The sequence below is a fragment of the Synchiropus splendidus genome, chromosome 8 (assembly GCF_027744825.2).
Source record: "Synchiropus splendidus isolate RoL2022-P1 chromosome 8, RoL_Sspl_1.0, whole genome shotgun sequence".
NCBI lineage: Eukaryota > Metazoa > Chordata > Actinopteri > Syngnathiformes > Callionymidae > Synchiropus > Synchiropus splendidus.
The window spans coordinates 23,750,730-23,772,161 of NC_071341.1; the positions used below are offsets into that span (position 1 = coordinate 23,750,730).

The following is a 21,432-nucleotide window of genomic DNA, read 5'->3' on the forward strand; positions in this document are numbered from 1 at the left end:
AGGTTCAGTGCAGGGAAGGTCATCGGTCATTGTGCCGTTAGCATAAACTGGCAAATCGGTATTCTAGTTCAGAAACAATGCTCATGTGAAATGCATTGGAATCTCACTGTCAGTCTGGGTGACGTTTGGCTTGGCGCCTGGAAACCAGTGTGAGGTGAATAATGGCCGTGATGAGGGATGAAACGCTCTTTAAAGATCTATAATGTGATATCATAGACTTCTTTTGACAGCGGGATGGAGTCTTGTAGATGTATAGATGAACGTCGCCAGCGCAGCCTGAATTCATGTCCATGCCATTGTCTGCGTGTGAATTTATTCCTCCTCCATCCGATCCAATTTCACCGTGAATCCCTTCTGGAGTGAGAGGAGGCCATTACGTGAATGTAGTCATGCCTTCGCACGAGATATTACATGTGGCAGCCAATTTCCATTCTGAGCAGCAGCAGCCTTTGGAGTCTGGCCTTTAATTTTCAAATGATATAGCCCAGGATGTTCCGTGTAGCAGGGCGCCGCGCAGATTAGCGCCAATCTTTTTTTTTTTTTTTCACCTTTTCCATAAATATGCCCCAAGGACTGCATCACATTCACACCTAAATGATGTTCTTCTCATATTGAGGCCGACATGTCTTATGTAAACAAGGACCTACGTCTCCAGAGACGTCTGCTGTGGAAGAGATCATGCTGGGATTGTCCCATATTTCAGTCGTCACTCCCAACTTCATGAGCTGCCGTCACGTTCCCGGCTGAATATTGGTGGAGGAGGAGAGACAGAAATATGGGCTCAAGACTTTGTCACCCAGAAAAGTCGCCTGCATTCAACACAACTTGCTCAGAACGAGTCCCTCTCTGGTCAGGCAACTGATCAAACCAGGAGGGAAACTGAGGGCCAGACAGTCTCTTGTCAGAGGACGGGTAAATGATCTCAGGATGCCAGTTTATAAACCATCGAATGTGCTATCAGATAAGCAAAGTCCTGCGCTAACATTGAACTGAAAAGTGCTTCATTATCATGAAATACAGTTACACTTCAGATGAGGGTCCTGAGGCTGGATTAGAAGCTACTTGAGCCGGAGGCAACAGTGGAGGCAGATCATGTTAAATGAAGAGAGAGAGAGAGAGACAGAATGTGGAGTGCCTCAAGGCTCAGTTCTGGGAGCCAAATGGTTCAACATCATACACATTAATGATCCATACAAGGTGGATCACGTGCTGATGACTGGGGATGGACGATAACGTATCGTACACAATATACCGCCAAACACAATTCTACCTCACGATAAAGTTGATAAACACGCGGCTCACTGGCTGCATTGGACCTTCACACATGAACATGAGGAGAGGGTGACAGCGCCGCGCTCTCCAGCTCCGCGGCATGCGACAGCTGTCGAGAGTGTGGTGGACTTTGCTTCACCATGGTAGTTTGAAAGTGATGTTGAATCCAAGGAACCTTTGATCATGACACTGGTCGACTCTGAGTCTCTGGATCCCTGTTTCTTTGATGAGATGGAGTGGTCCTCACAGGTTCTCCGACGCACGACATGCAGGTCTCCCGCTGCGCTGGTGAAAACAGTGGCGGCAGCGTCCTCTTCCGCGTCCCCATTAGGCTTCACTGATCGCGGACACACTCTCACAGGCAGCACTAATGCTACGAGCCACCATCAGACAGAGCTGCCTGTCAGACACCAGCGGCTTCTACCCGAGACGTGAAACATTGAGTTTCTCATCTCTGCACTGAGTTCGCTGTTCTATTGAAACATCAACAAATAATGATGTTGGAGACAAACTCCACTGACAAGTTTCATCATGAAACAGTGTCAAGAGAGACTGCAGTGCCCAACACATGGAGGAGAAGGAACATGGATTGATCATGATCATTATCTTATAATTATCGTTATTGAACTGAATGAGTTATCACTGAAATTACAACATTTATCGCGATAACTTTTTGTCCATATCGCCCGTCCCTACGGACGACACTATTTTATCGACAGTGGCGAGAATCTGAAAACATTCATAGAGAACACCGAACTTGTCTTTCTCAGCGAATGGGAAGACTGAATACTAGAGGCGACATTTCTGGGTTTCATTCGAGATGAACAGCTCATATATTTTAAACTCATTTAGAATATGGGTTCATGACTTTATTACCATCCAAAAACATCTGACAAACATGTCCTTTTTACATTCCTTGGTCTGTGACCGAGCCAGTGACACTGGGTCGGTGTCGCAGAGGGACGTCTAATGGGGCCGTCATTGGACTGGACCACTTTATCACTCTTCTATTCTGCTCTGTGTTGATGAATCGGTCTTTCTGTGATGATGTGAAATAAGCACTGAAGCAGTTGGCGTACAGATAGTGTCAGCAGTTAAGAAAAATATCTGGTTTCTAATTAATGCGCATGATTTATTGGGCTTGTTGAGTTTCATAATGAGGAACGTTTGGTTGAACAGACCCTTCAGCTCAGGTGAATGTCTCCACCGAGAGGCCGTGCCTTCGATGAGTCAGCGGACGAGTCGGCTCTCTCTCTTCACACTACAAGTGGAGTGAACGGACTGTAATAAAATGGAAATGTTGACTGGGCTGAAACAGTTCCTGATGTGGTTTGTGGAAGAGTTTTTACTGACTTGGGTGGTGGTTCATTTCTGACTCCACGTGCTGTCAAACCTGGGAGGGAGGCAGATCAAAGTGTGTGGAGCCTTGTGTAGCGTACGTTCCTGGGCGTTCCCGCACCTCTTCTGTCCGTTATTGTGTGCGTCTTGTGACTGAAGGTAAAGGAGCAGACAGACTAGATGAAACGGTGTATTGGCTTTGACAGGTTGTGAGCATGAGCATAAGCCTGTCAGCTTAGAGGGCTCCATCTCTGCTCAGCCCGATTGTTTTGCACTCTTTAGTCGTCCTTACATTTTTTATTAGACTGTTATCAAAGGACACCAGTTGGTCTGGAAAACGCTCTGTGATTTGAGTTGGTTGGGCAGGATGTTCTGGTTAAATATGAAGCGTCTAACTCAACGTCAACCAGCTTTTTATAAAGTTACTGCCATTTAAAAATATATATATATATGATAATCTTGAGCCGCTCACAAGCTGATGTATTAAAGTCGGAGCGCAGGAAGTCAAGGAGGTTCGTGAATGTGGTGAAGGACATGAAGAGGAGCAGTGTGACTGAAGAGGCCGAACAAATAAGTAACAGGGAAGGAGGATGGCAAATACCAAAAGACTATGTTTGTGAGCCATTACACAGGTGTTGCACCTTTTTATGTCAGAAAATGCTTCGACAAAATGTAAAGACTGAACAGCAGCATGCCTGAAGTATGTCCACATGGATTCCTTGTGTGCAGTTCTCTGGTTGTTTCTCTAATAAAAGTGTGTGTACTTCGGCGAGTGCAAAGATGCTGTGTGTGACATTCTGCTGGTGGATAAGAGGCGAGTGCTCTGCAGCTACTGTTTTCCAGATGTGTCCTTGCAAGATAATGCCTTAAAGGCTGCGTACCTGGGAATGCAGTGGTTTATTTCTTTATTTACATAGCTGTCTTCCTGTTTTTCTTAGTTTTCCAGCCTTTTATTTTGTGATTTGTTTGCAATTGTTTGTCTCAAAGCCGTGACAGACTTGACACCGTGGTGTGCCCAATGCCACTTCATGGCACCGGGATTAATCTGATTCTGCTGCTGGTTTACCTTCAGGGTTTTTTGCAACAGGAAGTCGTCATCTGCCTCCAAACATGTCCGTCCTACTCACAGCCATCACCTGCCTTTGAGCTAGGACCTTGACACAGGACGTCGATAGCCACGCCTCCAACCGTAAATAGAACAGAATTCTTGAAGATCGCTTTGAAAAAAACACCAAAATACTCGTTTTTTTCTTTCAGTTTGTTTGTAAACAAGTACCATCAATAACAGCGCTCCTCCTTGCTGCCAGTGTTGAGACTCGAGAGATGTGATGAGATACACAGGGAGAGTTCACCAATAAACAAATATGGCTCCCGCGATGGCCAAGCTACCGGCGATCAAAGGGCTAAGAAACTGTGAATTTCAATGATATTCAGCCGAATTACTGGGCAGAAACACCTGTTTCTTGGAAACCAGTGTGATGACACAAAGAGTAGGACATGATACAGGCACCAATCGACCACTTTCCGTCACCCTCAAGTCCTCATTCATCCGGTTGTCTTCTTCATCTCCTTTTTTCCTCTTTGCTTCGTCTCCAACTGTCTCTCCTCTTCACCTTCTGGACCTTTGTTTCCAAACTCCTCCTCACTTGCTGTCCTTCTGATGATCTCATTTCTGATGCATTTAAGAGCAGTGTGTGTGTCCGGCTGTGTGTGAAAGAGCTTCATGCTCGCACTCGTATTGGAATGCAGCGGCTGAACTGCCTGATGATAAAGCTGTGATACGTTGAGACGCCTAATAAATAAGGCTGAGGATGATGCCCTCCCTCTCAGTGTGCTCAGGAAGAAAGTGGTGTTTGAAACTACATGATCGTGCTTACTCATCACACGGCCGATGTTTAATTTCGGGAATGCACTCTGGTTCTAATGCCTCCTGTTTTTCCTGAATCAGCAGTGGCTTTAGCAGAGGGGGAAGAGTTGTTGTCTCTGTTTATATACTCGACTGATCCAGCCAGCCAGGACACCGAAACAGAGAGCAACATCACCGGTGTTATCCTCGCAGTCCTAACGTTTTTAAGTTGTATCAACTTCATCTTGGAATTTCTAAACCTGTTTGTCCTTCTTCTAACCTTGGCTGCTCCTCGGCATCCTGCTTTGTCACTTCACACGCTCTCACACTGGAGTTTTACTGTCAGTGTTTTATAGATGTAGTACATTTAGTATTCCTTCTGTGGCTTCCAACTCTGGCGATGTGGGCTCAGGGATACTCCCTGATCTTTCATGTCCTGCACCCTTGTGTCTGGTCCAACCCAGTTAGTTACCAGGCCTTTAGCTTGGCAGAATTATTTCCCACCGTATTCATGTCTCTCGGGCCTCTTAGCTTGTTGGTCTTTGTGTGAGTAAATTGGTTTCCTGCCACCGCTCACAAACATGACCCCAGGTTATGTGAAAGTTTGATTCCCCCTTGCTATATGTGCAAGATGATGGACTGGCTGCCGTCATCTGAGAGCTTGCTTCCCCCACCGACTCCTCGCTGGCAGGAATGTAAAATGAATGAGTGGATTATAAATAATGGATGTTTTATGAGTCAGAAGAACAATACTCGCGGTGTCCTTTCCAATTATAACCTTTTCTTTCCTGTGATGGCGCCCCTGTTTATTTGGTGCATTTGTTCCCTGAAAATGTAGCAGGGCTTTTTAAACTAGCTGTGATTCCATTCACTCGCCTGAGAGGACTGAATTAAATCATCCTTTTCTTAAAATCTTCATCAAAATAAACGGGTGGTCGAAAAAGTATTTATTCAAAATGTAAGTAAAACAGTGTTTAAAACTTTGTGATTCATTGTTTTGGGGAATGACAGGCTTGTTGACAGCTAGCATCTCCGTCCAGCTCTCAAGAAGATGTTCTAGGCATCTGAGGAAGCAAATCTAGAGTTTGTTTTGCAGGTCTTCTTACGTTCTTGCCGGCAGCCGTCTGCGCCATCTTTCTAATTCGATCGCATGGCAACTAAGAAATGCAGATTTATAGAGCGACTTGTTGTGGTTAAATACTGTTGCTGGTCTTTTCTATGTCTGTAAGAAGATGCATGGTAATACTCCTCTTGTGGTGTCAATAATCATACTAATTCAGAGGAAAAGTTAGAAAAAGCAACATTTCAGGCGAAATAATGATTTGTTGTGCACAATGGGGCCATTATGATGGAGTGGCTGCGAAGGCTTTGGAGAGGATTTCATTGAATTTCATTTGTGGGGCAGGCGGCAGAACGCCGTCACATCTGGAGTGAAAAAAAGGGGGAGATGAGACTCTCCAGACTCTTTCCAAATTCTTCATCAGATGTAAAGAGCCGGCCTGCTATTATCTTGTTCACTTTAATTGTTAGATTAGAAGTTTTGTCCTGATCCTTTCTGGCTGGAAAACATCTTCATGATATTTCTGAACAAACATTATGTGGGCGCTTATCTCTGAACCAGCTTTTCAAACGCCATTAATCCTTGATTTCTGCAGTTTAACAACGTCCGACCTCCCACGGTGCCGTAAGAATGAACTTCGGACTGCACACAGGACACCCGGCGCCAAAGAATATTTTGGAAAAAAACAAAACAAAACAACAATTATAATGCAGAAAGAATTTCTCTGGAGGACGGTTTGATGTCTCAGATAGTAGTGGATATTTTTATCTAAATCTTCTCCTGAATGTCGACACAAAATGTCCCCAAAGTGCATTGCAATAAATTACTAACTTGTACACACACACTGTTTTGAAGGGCAAGGACGATATGCGTTTGGCATCATTCGATTTATACCGCGATTGTGATTTATGTGTCCTAAAATGAATCGTAATAAAAATCAGTTTCCCAGTGACGTTTGGTCAAAGTGGTGACCCTGGTTGTATTCTTGTACTTCTATATATATTATTTACAAATAAACAAAGCGGTTGATGTGCAGTAACAAAGTTCCAGAACAGGCTCTGTCAGTAATATTTTGGTGGCTAAATTGTTTCAGCGATTGAGTGCCTGCGTTATCACAGACCAATGTGCAGAAGCAGTGTCAATTAACTCATATCCAACTGTCTGTTTTACAGCCCTTGACGACCATCCATTGCATAGATGGTGTTAGTCCAGTATCTACAATCCTCCAGCGGTTAAGCAGAGAGCGCTAACATGTTAGCACAGCGCTGCCAATTCTCTCGTAACCGGCATGAAACTCTGGCAAAAGAGGCTTTTGTCAGGTCCCATTTGTCTCACCTTTCCAGCCAAGCGACTTCATCTGTATATAGATGATGAATGCAGTCTGTGGTGCACTCGCGACATGCCACTGTGGTGTGACTGTTACGTCCGTGGTATACGTTTGGCAGTAGTTGTCCCGATTATTTAACTTCTGTGCTTGATAGGAGACGCACTGGAACTCTGCTTCTCAACTGTTTACCAGGAAATGGATATGGACAAAAAAGGGCGGAGATAAATGATAGACATTAATGTATCACCCTGTTGAGGAAGGAAAGTCCCTCCTCATAAATCAGTATGTTAAAACCCATAGCATGAAAAAAAGAAATACATTTGATCCAAAAAGCCCTTTTTCTTCTGTCATTGAGGAGTATGTGTGCTCCAGCTTCATCACAGTTATGTTCTATTTGAACAAAACACTGACTTCACTGTCTCTGCCCTGGATAATCCAACGTGCTGACCATTCTGTGACTCAGGAGGCTGAGACAGGCCTGCACATGCAAACAGCAAAACGCTTCCTCAAAAGAAAATCTGTCCTATCTTTGCCACTCCAAACCTATTACGCCTTTTTTTTCACTTTACAAATCGTGAATTTGTGCTGGACCCCGTCATTGCAAAGGCCTTGCGCAGTCAGCATCATGAACGATCCAAGACGAGATGCCTCCATCTTGTAAATGTCTTTGGATTGATCGTGTGTGAGCGGGTGAGAAGGTTCACTGCCAGTAGAGTTGAAGCACTGTGCACGAGGTTGAGACATTGCATCCGCACACAGAGCTGAGTTTGGCACTCGCGCCGCACAAGACTCGATCACCCTGATCCGTCATCTTGAATCATAAAACAAGAGTGTGCCAGGCAGAGCAATGGTGGCCAGAGCCGCAGATGGAGACAGAACAAGCTGAAATTCACTGCAACGGTAATGACTCTTTGCCTTGAGAAAGTGAAGAACAATTAGCGTGGACAACTGGGAGGAAAACAAAGTGACGGCTGAATTGTGCCGTATCAGTCTGTTCATCTGGGCGCCCGCTGCGAGTGGCTTGGATGCTTGTCTGCTTGTAATTCAGAGACCAATGTTGGCCCTGATAGAGATATGAGATCGTTCGCGAGTCCCTCCCAGACTCCAGCGCCCGCTGTTTTTTCCAACGTGTTTAAGCACGTGCATGTGATGTGGTCACATAAAACTCTTGATTCACTGCCATGTGTCCAGGCCTAATGCAGACGACCTTTATTGATGGTTTTTATGAACTAATAAATCACTGAGAGATTTCACTCCAGCAATGGCCTCTCATTTTCGCTCCACTCTGAGGACCGACGTCAATATCGACTGGACTTCACGGTCAAACATCTCATCAAAGAGCCATTACAGGTTGTTGTTGTTTCGCCACGTCGGACGCTGGCCGTCTGTAATAGACAAAAGTTTGGATGGAAGTGGACGGCAAAACGACTTCGCTGACCTCGAGACCATAGTTTCTGTTGGACTTGGATCAGAGAGAGACACCAGAGTCAGTTCAGTGCAAATGTTTAGGGCATGTTTTGAAGGGCGCAATGGCTGAAGGGTCAGGGTTTTGCCCCAAGCCTATGCCTAAAGTGACGCAGTATGTCAGTAGGCTATTGTGACATGGAAAAAAAAAAAAGAACTTCAGACATATATCCATCATTATGACTCGTTTTTCTCAAGTCTTTTCTCTGGTAATGTACCGTGCGTTCTGATGTCTGGACGAAGTCAATATATTGAGGTTTGTGAAGAATTTACGGTGAGTCAGAATTGTCCAAGGATTTTGTTTTTCACGTACACATATGTTGTCGCTCTCCCGTCGGCCACTTCAGCCAAGTCTTGCCAAAGTGACTGTGGAAGTAGATAGCTGTTCATAGCTTCCCCCCGAGGGCCACGAATAAAATGTCGTGTTGTGTATCCTCAGCGCCAGATTAGCAGTGCCTCTTCCCGTTTACGTCCGGTTACTTTTTCCCGCTGCACTAGCTGTGAGAAACGACTGACCTGCATTGCTTTAATAGCGTCCAATCTTGAATTAGCCTGAGACGGCATCGTGTGCATTATTAATGGGCTCTAACTAGTGTAGGTTAAGTGAACATCTGAAGGTCTTTGGCCTGTGGAAAACCTATTGGAATTGGAATCTATACATTCTGAGCACCTCATTCCAGCGTCCGGTGTGGATGTTGCTCAGCATGGGGTCTCAGCGATGAAGTCGTCTTTTTTGAACTGAGTCCTATAACAAGTGAGCTGAGCGTTTTAAGAAACATCCAAGCCGCCGTCGAAGAATCGGCACTCACCCGCGGCGGTACATATCAAATCTGATTTAGCATCTCCATCGTGCTGTAACTGGCTTCCAGTTCAAGGTCAATGTGTTGTCATTGGGTCTCACCCCTGAGTTACAGTCAGCAAGTAGGGCCTTTCTTTTGGCCATGAGAAACAGTGTGAGGAAGAGCGTGTGTGTGTGTGTGTGGGCAGCTGCTCTTTGGTGTGTCGAGTGCAGAACTGATTTAAGGCCCCAGGCCACAGGAAGGGGGCTGCTCGACACTCCAGGCACGTCCCTGAAACCAGCAGCAGAGGAAGCCCTCTTGCCTTCATTCAGCAGTGGCAGCTCTGGACACCTAAATGAGCCTGTTCTGTCCTGCCATGCCCAAAGTGGCAGCCTGCCAGCAAATGCAACCCCTTTAGGTCCCCACATATACCTTCACTTTACTGTGGCGCTTCTGCTCACGTTCTCACTGAGTGCAAGTTGTGTTTTCATGAGGCGGTGGTGGAACGTGATGCAGCGGGAGATTCTGAAGTGTGAGATAAATCCTTAAACCCTGGCGGAAAGTGATGATCCGCAGACCTGAAATGAGCATTTGTGTTTGCAGATCACCTTGTTTAGCGCTGGATCCTTTAATGTCTAACCTGAAAGCAGCGGGAGTGTTGTGCATCAGACAGGTGTCCTGGATGTAAATGAGAGAGCAGCGTCTCAAAAGAATACACTGAAAAGAATGTTGAAGAAGAACTCCGAGCTCCTCACGGTTTGTTTTGATAAGTGGTGCTTTCTTCAGGATCCACCAGAGACGAGCCAGTGATGTGCTTGTTTGCAGTCTGATCTGGTGGCTCTCGTGGCATACTAATGGAACCTTTCAATCAATCTGGTGGATGGTTTTCAGTTTCAGCCCAATACCAAATGAATATTCAGGCTGGATGTGAGAGGCTTGGTGCTGCTAGCTGAACGCAGAGCGAGGGTGGAGCGGCTGGTTCGGCCCACAAGTGGAGATTTTGTTAGGTAGTGCTGGGCTGACGAGGCTTCATGAAACACTGTCCTTATTTTCTGAGCCCACTAGATGGCGCTGTCTTCTCAGACATTTGAACTACCATTGCAATGAAACCTCACATCACCTTTAAACCAACAGCACCACCCACTGAGCTCTAAACATGAGGACACTGTTTCATGAAGCCTCATCTGCCCTTCACTACTGTACCTCTTCTTCAAAGAAGGATGACAAGAAAATGTCCAAACACAAATCCTCCTGGTTACAGACACGTAACCAAAGAACGAGTGCCTGAGTCACCAAAAGACAGAAATGTTACTATGATATGACACTATATATGCAGAACGTTGCTGTCTCTGTATAAAGTAATGCCATGCGCCCCAAACAGTGACCCTGACAATCCAACTGTGTCGTGTCTCAAACTCCCCAGTAGTTTTCCAGTTTGAGTCTGACACCGTGCGATCAAGCAAGGTGTCTTAACCTGTCGTTTGTCTGTGACAGGAAGTCCTCTGGTGCTCTCTCAAAGTGCCATTTCCATGTGCATCTCTGAGGATTTAGGCACAGATATAAACCCATTTGTGAGTGCTTGGAAAAGCTTTTATGAGAACTGCAGAGAAAAGTTTTTAGTTGACCCAGTTTTATAATGGCTCCAAAGAGGGTTTTAATTTCCTTTTGTACATTTCTCTTGCATTATTTTCACTTGAAGCTGCACGATGCTTGTGAGGCCCTTTTGTCCTGAAAGCAATTGTACGATAACGGTCCGCTCTATTGTTTCCCTGGCTGTAAATGTTGCATAATAACCCTTCCAGCGAATGTCCGACCGCCACCTGCAGGTTGGTGGCCAAGACGTGGTACGTGTTGATATCAGAGCGCTTGATGACAGCTTGCAAATGCTCAAAGCTTTATCGGTCCCCTGCAGCCAGCCTGGGCCGCTCATTGCTTCCTCACATCTCAGCTCATCTCTCCTGTGTGGTGCAGTGAATATGGCACTCCAATTGGGGTCATGGCACAGACTGATAGGAAGCTATATTCCTTCATAACTGGAGGCAACGCTGAAGACGGACAGATGGTTGGGCTGACGGACTGACACGACCAGTCTCATGCAATCATTACCAAAGAATTACGCATAATTGCAACATGCTATCAAGATGCTAAAGGTTTAGAAAGGCCTGACATTTCAGGAAGTTGGTTTTCGTTTCGTGTGGCACCGCCATTAGTATCCGGGGTGATCTTTGACTCACCGCTGAAGACAAAGTCTGTGTCCCATCTCTCCCCCTAACACTGGGCTCTGCGCGTCACGTGCGTCAGTGTCGTGTGTCCCACTCCTCCTCACTGGCCGTTCACCACTTGAAATGATCCCTTCAAACCCAGGGAGCTCCGGAGCTGACTTGAAACCAAGTGGGAATATGAAGTGTGGAGAGATGTGCAGGAGACCAAAGGACTTGATTTCACAACAATGATGGACAGGTCAACAGGGACATGTTAGTAGCCAGGACCACTCTTCCCTTTGTTGACTTTCTCTGGTGTCACACGTCTGCGAGCCAAATGCTCCACCGTGTCCCACAACATCAACAATACAACATGGATGTTCAACAGTAGGTTTGGATTTCTACTGAACAAACACCAGTGGGCTAGCATCCAGGCTAACGTTAGCATCATCACACCTCTAACCTCTATTTAGCACCGCAATATAGGCTCCGGCGGAGGGAGCTTCACAGTGGAGGGAGCTTCACAGTGGAGGGAGCTTCATAGTGGAGGGAGCTTCACAGTGGAGGGAGCTTCACAGTGGAGGGAGCTTCATAGTGGAGGGAGCTTCACAGTGGAGGGAGCTTCACAGTGGAGGGAGCTTCATAGTGGAGGGAGCTTCACAGTGGAGGGAGCTTCACAGTGGAGGGAGCTTCACAGTGGAGGGAGCTTCACAGTGGAGGGAGCTTCACAGTGGAGGGAGCTTCACAGTGGGGGGAGCTTCACAGTGGAGGGAGCTTCACAGTGGAGGGAGCTTCACAGTGGAGGGAGCTTCATAGTGGAGGGAGCTTCACAGTGGAGGGAGCTTCACAGTGGAGGGAGCTTCACAGTGGAGGGAGCTTCATAGTGGAGGGAGCTTCACAGTGGAGGGAGCTTCACAGTGGAGGGAGCTTCACAGTGGAGGGAGCTTCATAGTGGAGGGAGCTTCACAGTGGAGGGAGCTTCACAGTGGAGGGAGCTTCACAGTGGAGGGAGCTTCATAGTGGAGGGAGCTTCACAGTGGAGGGAGCTTCCTAGTGGAGGGAGCTTCCTAGTGGAGGGAGCTTCATAGTGGAGGGAGCTTCATAGTGGAGGGAGCTTCATAGTGGAGGGAGCTTCACAGTGGAGGGAGCTTCACAGTGGAGGAAGCTTCACAGTGGAGGGAGCTTCATAGTGGAGGGAGCTTCACCGTGGAGGGAGCTTCACAGTGGAGGGAGCTTCACAGTGGAGGACGCTTCATAGTGGAGGGAGCTTCATAGTGGAGGGAGCTTCATAGTGGAGGGAGCTTCACAGTGGAGGGAGCTTCACAGTGGAGGGAGCTTCACAGTGGAGGGAGCTTCACAGTGGAGGGAGCTTCATAGTGGAGGGAGCTTCACAGTGGAGGGAGCTTCACAGTGGAGGGAGCTTCACAGTGGAGGGAGCATCACAGTGGAGGGAGCATCACAGTGGAGGGAGCTTCATAGTGGAGGGAGCTTCACAGTGGAGGGAGCTTCACAGTGGAGGGAGCTTCACAGTGGAGGGAGCATCACAGTGGAGGGAGCATCACAGTGGAGGGAGCTTCATAGTGGAGGGAGCTTCACAGTGGAGGGCGCTCATAACCAAGTGCTGGTGTTCAGTGCTGTTGGACACAGCCAAAGTTCTGCCTACAAACATGGTGATCATGTGCCATAGTTAATACACTCAACCTCTTCAGCATGAATCTGAAAGCATCCAGTTGTTGCTGTTGCTTCTCCAGTGTTTCAGGCACTGTAGTAGTCGTATCTGAAGTTAGCTGTGAAATGTGTGTCCTGCTGGTTTCATAGGCCGACAGAGATAAACTTCAGGCTGAGCAATTAATCGAGTCAATGAATGAATCACCTGCCGAATTTAAGTAAGATTCAGGTGTCAAGACGTCTTATCTGAAATAAATAAACTGCACCCTCTTTGCCTCTTAGTTACGTATGAAACATCAGCGAGCGAGGCGGAGTCGGCCAGTGTGTCTTTAAGGACCACTTAACCGCCTCTTGACTCGTACATCAAAAATAGTTCCGCAGTCTGTTTCAGTTCAAAAGGTGCTTTACAGTGGGGCCATGCTGGAATGACATCAAAATTGCCTCTTCCGACGGAGCAAAGCGGATTTGAGTCTCGTGCGCATTAAGAGGAAACACAGGAGTTAAGAAGGCCGAAATGAGTCCTGGCCGTGGATTGACGGAGGTTAATTGTTCCTCCCAGTTTTTGCGGGATCATCAACGATCTTGACGCAGCTTACAGACTTAAAAAGCAGTTTTGTGAAAGAGCAATGAAAGCTAGTCTTCCACCATCATTGCCAGGACTCACCTGGCCAAGCTGCTTACTGGGAGTCGCATCAGCTGGCCACTCATGATAAGCCCCCGCTGGAGCAAAAGCAAAACAACCACCATTCAAATTCAACTGAGGAAGTCTGGTCCAATACTCTGATCCACCTCGAGTCCAGAGTTTAGAACTGAAGTTGTTGTTGCTGTTGGCTGAATCCAAGACGCATTCAACTGGAGTTTAATCTTGCGATCGTTGTTCTTCAGTTGTGGACTATACATCCGATGCATGTATCAGGACAGTTAGACCAATTTTCTGGTCAATGTGACTTCAGGCCCTGAAAAAACCGAAAGCTTCCCATGTTCTGAATCCAGCAGATGGCGATAAAGACCAAGTGTGGCATTTGAAAATATTGCATTTGAATACTGTGGTTGAAGCAGTGAAATTGCATTTAGTATCTTTATTCAACTAAGCAACAGCAGCAACACTCTAAAGTCCCGGCCAGACATTTGAAGGAGCGAATAGAGTCAGGGTGGCTGCAGGCTGGAATGAGATTCACGATTTATGATTAAAAAAGTCAGTCTCAGTCAGATCGCAACTCGATTGGCTATAAAACGTCGAGTAGATTAGTTGTTTGTTGGTGTTTTTGGCAACTGTAGCATTAGCCACCAAGCTATCATCTTGCTGTGTTGTTTTTAATGTCAATAAAATGTTAAAACAACTCTACTTTCATTGGCTCTCCGTACAGGAAACTGGAATTTTAAAAACACTCACAAAAAATAAATAATCGAGATGAATATTGAACAGTGTGATATTGAACAATATGAACAAATGTCTCATGATATTCACCCAGCTCCAGTTAAACATCTTCGTCAGTGTGCACATTTGGTTCACAGTTTACTTATGTTGAATGGTAAATGTCCTCTTGTGCCTGTGAATGATACGCTTCTGGACGGACTCCATTCCACTGTATGCCTCAGGCTCCGCGAGCGATGGCTCCCAACGGGTCCAAAACCTGCATCATGGCGACCATCACAGACCATCCAGGCGTGTTTCAGTTCAGTCAAAGGCAGATTTCTCCGGTGGAATGTGCATAGAAAGGCTGACTTCTCTGCACCATGGTCAGCTGTCGTGGAGCAGTGTCCTATTGTCCAGTCAAGTCTTTCAGATGAAAGAGCCTGCGGTCCAAATCGTTTTACACCATGTCAAGCGGATGACAAAAGGAGCTTTGGGAGCCTGGAGTGCATTCGAATGACATCTGCTGTGATCGTGCGATCTGCTCTCGATGTTCACCGCTGGTAAATGAATCTTTGTAATGACATCAATTACACGTCAGGAACAAAAAAAGTGTTGCGCGAGAGAAGCCAATATATTCCGCTTGATGGCTCACGCAATATGATGCGCAAACACCTCGCGCTGAAATGGTGGCTTTATATTAATGTGGAGAAATGAAACCCTCCGTTTGAGCAGAGTGAGTGGAACAGCTCTTCGGCGTGTCCTTGATCTTCCTGTACATTGTCTCATTTGGCTGTCACTGCAGAGCAGCACCACAGATGGATTGTCATGCCAAAACATAAACAGTGAAATCCATACTGCGCCACTGACCTTTCCATCTGGCATTGATTTCAGGGCAATACATCTCTGTGAGGTTCATGGAACACATGTGTGTGAGTTGATCATCATGAAGGACCTGATCGAAATATGTTTGCATTCCATTCAAGCACTTTCAGGAGGAAGTATTTTCAGTGCTCAGCAGCAGGGCATGATGCTTGCTTGTTGAATGGCCTGATGTTTGGATTCTGGTCCGAACTTCCAGCCTGGTTTTCATAAGTGAACAGGTGTGCTGTTCGCCTCGCAACTCAAGGTCGTTGATATCATAAACACAACTGATTCAAAAGGACCCCAACACACCACTGACGCACATGGTATTCAGTCCAAGGACAGCAGCAGAAGATCAGCGCCTGGAGCCCAACAAGTACGAGGAGGGGGACGGTTCTCTGAATCCAGGTCACGGGCGAAATGCTTCTCAGTGCCAGAGTAGAAGAGAACCAAGGAAGCAACGTGGTTCCCATCGGGATTCACAGATCCAGGCAGGCGAGGAGAAAGGCTGATAATCCGACCACTTTGTGGGACTCTGTAATCGATGGTTTGGATGAAGGCACACGTCTGGAGAGCGTATGGAAAAGCACAGGAGACACGATGCCATCACCAGGCTTCTGTCCTGGCAAACGCAGAGTGAATAGAAATCAGTCAATGTCAGGTGTCTGTGTATCGGAACCACTCAGGTCCACACGCGGTGGAGGGAAGCTTATCCTGCAGCTGCCACTCTTCACATAAAACTTCTCTTGACTTGCATGTCACATTTAAATTCCATCGCAGGTAAGGTCAATATTTTAAATATCAGTGAGGAGTGTTTTTATCATTTTACCCTCTGGGTTTATAGTAATAAATGGCATCCTGAGGCTGATAAAACTTCCCTGAAACTCTTGAGCCGGGAGTGTGGCTGGTGCACTGGTCGGCGTAGAGCAGGCGGAATGAAGAATATTCTAGGAATGAATAAGAAGGTAGAAGGCATGCATCACGGCACTCCCCAGTCGGCTCAAATCTGCCTCTGTCAGCACTTCAGAAGTTCCCCATTATTATCCTGCAGTGGCACCAGGCACTGAAATACTCAGCTGATCTGACCTTTCTTTCTTACCCAACTGTAAATTGTGTTAAAGGTAATGCATAGATTTCGTAAAGCGTTTCTGCTGGACTCTATATCCCGAGTGCCTGGAATAAGCCTGAGCAGCAGGTACGGGACAGATCGTGTTTCTGACCGTCTAGGATTCTAATTCTTTATACTTTGGATTGCAAGTGGTCGGTCTAGAACCTTGGGTTTCCTCTCAAATAGCTACTGTGATTGTAGTTCTGAGTGTTTTTGTTTGTTTACGTGAACACAACAGTCATAAACAAGAAGCCTGGAGCTTCTGCCTGACTCTCTTCGGACACTGCTGTCATACAGTGCCCTCATTTTCAGGACGGTAACTGTGTAATGGCGTAAATACTTGGTTTCGGTGAGTGTTCAAAAGCAAGTACTTGTACACTACTTGTTTTGGAAAAACAAGAAGTGTCGGTTCATCCCTACAATATACCTACCAATACCCAGTCCTCAGTGGGTGGATGGAAACAAAGAACAAATAAAAACGATTTGCATTTTTGGAAAATTGTGTGTTTGTTCCATGAAATGATTGTTCATGGCATTTGTTTCTTTTGTAATCCCATGCTGTTGTGACTCTTTGTGCGTTTGTCGGTGGTCAGTCAGTCCGATGGTGTTTCTTTTTCTGGTCTAGATTTTAGCTACGGCTGTTAAACGATGCTTGTGCCCTGTTGACATTGTTGGTTCCTTTTGCCAGTGATGGTCGATGAGGTTTCATGAAACAGTGTCCCGATTCTCACAGGCCACCAGATGGCGCTGTCTGCTGTATAATGTTTGGATTGGAACAATTTCAATGCAACACGTGAATTCTCAAACAAAGGTGTGTGAAAAATGAGAAGAGTGTTTGATCAACTGTGCAAGACTTTCCCACAGTACCTCATGTACCTCTCACTACCTCTTACCAGTCATCAAGCCGAGGCTTGGGAATACTTGACAAAGCTTGAAGAGTATGAAAGGTGGTGCGATCCCCAGGTGTCGTGTTTATCTGCCATGTTTCCAGTGTTGGCGGCCTTTTCCTCGCACGCCTCGGTCCCTTTGATGTCGCGAGCTCAGAGTGCTCTCGCAGATCTCATCGTGTGAGATGCTTCCTGTCGAGCCTCGGTCGTGTGTGATCTCATCGTGGTGCTCAGTGATTAAGTTGATCTCGCAAAGACGCCTAATTCCCCCTGAGTAAGGGCGCAGTTAAAAGGCGGTGACATGAGATGAATGGTCTTCTTGTAAGTGACATTTACTTTCTCATTTAGCATGAAGATTGTCCGGCAATAATCTGCGCTCGCCCTTGTTTTGAATGCTGATGAGATCCGGAGGCTGTGGAAAATGCAAGACTGGCTGTGTGAGGAGGAAGGCGCTGGGGCTGAGTAAGGAGCAAACAGTGAAAGGAAACCATCAGCAGAAGGGCGACCTTGGACTTGCTGATGAGCTGAATAGCACCGAGCAAGTTTTCAGAAACTGAAGCTAAAGACGTACCATGCTGTTGCTGAGGACACTTTACCGTCAAGGCTTGAGCGTGATCTTTCGCGACGGCCTCTGTAATTCATTTATTTCAGGTAATAGTGTTTGTTGAGCTTGTGTTCACCTGGCATCACGTCCCTCCTGAGCCACAGCCATCTGTTGGCATCTGCTGGTCAATATAAGCTGTTTGCCGAGTATTATTGTCACTTCAACAATGTTTTAGTATTTAGTGTTGAAGATCTTCATCCGTCGCTCCAGGCTTTTGTGATGATTTCAAACTGCTCACTCAGTTGTCCGGTAGCTTTTTTCATCACTTTTAAGCTTCTTGATTTTGCAGGAAGTGAAGCTGCTTGTGCAGGACTGAGAAACGTTGTGCTTGTGTTGTACACGTTTTGTACACGTTCCACATTTGAATTTCAAGGTATATAGTGGCCATGCATTTGATCACATGGTTTTCAGCAAGAAGGTTTGTGCGGAACAAGTGCTGCTGTAGCTCTGACTTGGTGGCTCAGCTAGCCGCACAAGGAGTCTTGGGGAAAATGTAACCACCTAAGAGATAAACACCGCCAAGACTGTGGTGGAAACACCTCCGGCTCCAAAAAAAAAGAGAAAACACCGAGCGATAGAGAAACAAGGAGGCACATGGCAAAGTTTTGACTGTTACTGAACTGGTGAAAATCCAAATGTTGAGGCTGACGGCACCTCACGTGCTAGTTTTTTTAAATGCCGAGGAGGATGGATAAAGGAAGGACGTGAGGGAAACTGCAGTTACTTCCGACAGTATTTTGATCTGTGAGGTCAGAGCCAGACTCCTCCGTCGAAAGAGCCACATCTAGCTCCCGAGCCATCGGTCCCCGACCCCTGGTGCAGATTATCAGCAACAGGTCTCCTTGTCTTGTAGGTTTTGATTCCAGTTTCTCCCCCTCTCTTGTCCATACAGAGTCGCTGTTCTTGAGGGAGCGGAGCTGGCAACACCGTGCCAAAGTGCATGTGGGATGAGGAGACGCTAAGTGGCTACCACAACCAGCCGGATCAGAAAGCCCTGCGCTGCAAGATGGATTAAAGGCCCGCACCTCAGGAGATCAAAGGTAGGCGCAGATGATCTGCGGCGAGCAGCCGCTCACCTGCTCGGTCTAAACACGGCCCCTAAAAATAATGCAAGTCGTCAGCCAGAGAGGCAGAGAAGTGATTGACAATGTGTTTGGGCTGAGAGCTTTGTGCCATCTGTGCGAATGCTGCAGGCGTGTGCACTAATGCCTGCCATGTTCATAAAGCTCCCTGTTTTATGACCTTGCTAATTCTTTTTGTTTTCTCCCGGTTGTTGAGGGGCGAGTCAATCCAAACCAGGGAAGCCGTGGAAAGTTGTTGCTCTGATGCCCTTGAGCAGACTCCATATCGATTGGAGTCATGTTTAGAACTGTATGGTTTTAGCTTTGTGTATGGAAGCATCGGACATGTGGTGTTGCTGCGGACGTGATGAGACTTGCGTTTAGTGTTTGACACAACCACAACCAGGCGCTGGATACGCCGTGGTGTTGCCGTCGGGTTCAATGGGCACACATTTATTGGGGCTCAAAGCAAAACAGTCTGGGGTTAACACCGAGCTTAAACTGTTTTTTTCAAACTGGGTTTTGCTGGTTTCTCCCCGGAAACTGAAGGTCACAAAACTCAAATGACGTAATGCGTAATATTTCAACAAACATTTGGATCATAAAAACAATAAACCTGAACATTTTAGTTAAATTTAGTTAAACAATAGCTTAAAAAGGTGCACGGAACATGACAAACCTGCTTCCAGCAGGGGCGGAACTGAACCTCCTTTTCAAACACGGCTGAAAAAGGAAAACAAAACCGATCATCATTAGCCTTCCGATTTATTGGTGCACTTTTAAATGAAAGTTCCTGAAACACTTCAGATGCACTGCAGAGAAGTAAATAGAGGTTTAGCTTAATTTAAATGTAACCTTTTTTATGACTTTAACTCGACGGCTTTGTTCATGACTGCGACTGTTCATTTAAATAACTTGTTTTTTTAACGTAAATGTGTTGATAGCAGTGATATATCTTTGATCATTCGGAGAGAGCTCAGGGAAATATCTTTCCCTGCTACACCATCAAAGGGCTGGTTTGCCTGCTGTCAGAGGAGTAAAAAAAACATCTTTCCTTTTAGGAAAAAAAAAAGAAGTAAATGCCCCTCGAGTTCAAAATGCTGACCTTAAAAAGGGTCACGCGAACACAAAACTGGGTGGAACACGTGTGGCGCAGCGTGGTGGGAGAGCCAAGTTAAATGAGAGTTCAGAGCTCCTCTCAGTGTCAGAAACCACTGACTCTGATTGAGGGAAAGAGTTGCTTCTCAAAAGATAATTGAATTCAGTTGAACCGTCTGAATACCTGAATTCAAATCTCTCATGCCCACATGACCCGCTAATGCTCTTATTCTCAATGTTGAAAAGAAACCTGCCTCTACATCCTTGGATCTCTTTTCCTATAGTAACAAGCAGCAACATGTGTCAGTTCATGCTTCAAATAAGCATAAATCAATGCAGTGCATGTCAGTTGTCTAAAGATGATCCAGCCTTATTTACCTGCATCATGGTGAGCGAGGGGAAATCTCATGCTCTTATACTCTCATATGGGACTGATGCTTGGACTCACCATCTCGATGAATGTCAAGTCTTTACTTTGCTCAAATTCTCTTCAAATTTGATAAAAAAAGATGCAGCATTACGTAGGAAACAAATGGATGTTTCGGGTGTTAACTCCCATCCAGTCACTGGAGCGATGGGGTCATCTGGGTTCAACGTGAAGCACAGGCTTAGCATATTCCGTTAATAAAAGATCCTTTTAATGCATATTCATTCATGTATTTTCCAACGTGCAGTCGCGCTGTGGGATCACAAGGGGGCTGGATCCTGTCCCAGCTACTCAGGGTAGGTTATTATTAGGCGTTCTTGAAACATCTGAGGCAAAAACAAAACAGTTAGCTGTTAAAACGTCACCTCTCCTTCCCGCATCAGCAATATTCGTTTTCCAGAACCCAACTGCTTTATCACCGTCACTTTTTTTTTTTTCCAGAGCAACAAAAGCTGCTTATGGAAATATTATTCACCATTCTTTGCATGAAACGGGATTATTTTTTTGAGGTTTTTGTCAATCCATGTTAAATAGATCCATAAAGAATTCAGTGTCTGTATTCCCATGGTTTGTGTCCTCAGCAAACCCCTCCTTCAGAAATGAACGGTTGTTGTCAGGGAAATTCCTGTGGGCGTCCAGGTTTCCTTCTGAGTGGTTCACGGCTGACAGTCATTTGGTGGTCACGACTTTGATGTCTTTTTGTGAAAGATAGCAGGCGTATATCTTTGAGTGCTGTTTGAAACAGGAAAACTCACAGCAGGAGAATTTTGGAAACAACACTGCAGCTCCCTCTGGGGCCAAAGTGACATGGTGCAGTACACACGCCAGGCCTTTGGGTGGTGTTGTAATGTTCCAGCAACAGATGCAGGAAGCCTGTGATGAAGAAAGAAGCTTGAGCATCGTGTGACATTAGAGTAACACCACAAACAAGGACAGATAAACTTTAGCAGTGAGGCCAGATGACGAGGTTGAGCCGAATATTCCGAGTGGCACTTAACTACTTGGTTGGCACTCAGTGGAGGGCAGGCCTGGCCAACATGCCGCTCTTTCCCCAGCGTCATGCGGCTCTTCACC

The 21,432-nt window shown here is 46.2% G+C and overlaps 1 protein-coding gene across 5 annotated transcripts in view; it reads left to right on the plus strand.

Annotated features, from left to right (window-relative positions):
* grik4 (glutamate receptor, ionotropic, kainate 4) overlaps nucleotides 1-21,432 on the plus strand; it is a 281,752-nt gene that overhangs the window by 41,603 nt on the left and 218,717 nt on the right. For all 5 annotated transcript variants that reach the window (XM_053872391.1, XM_053872394.1, XM_053872395.1 and 2 more), the window contains one exon: nucleotides 18,665-18,812. The gene's annotated coding sequence lies outside the window, so the exon portion shown is untranslated. The remainder of the gene's footprint in view (nucleotides 1-18,664; nucleotides 18,813-21,432) is intronic.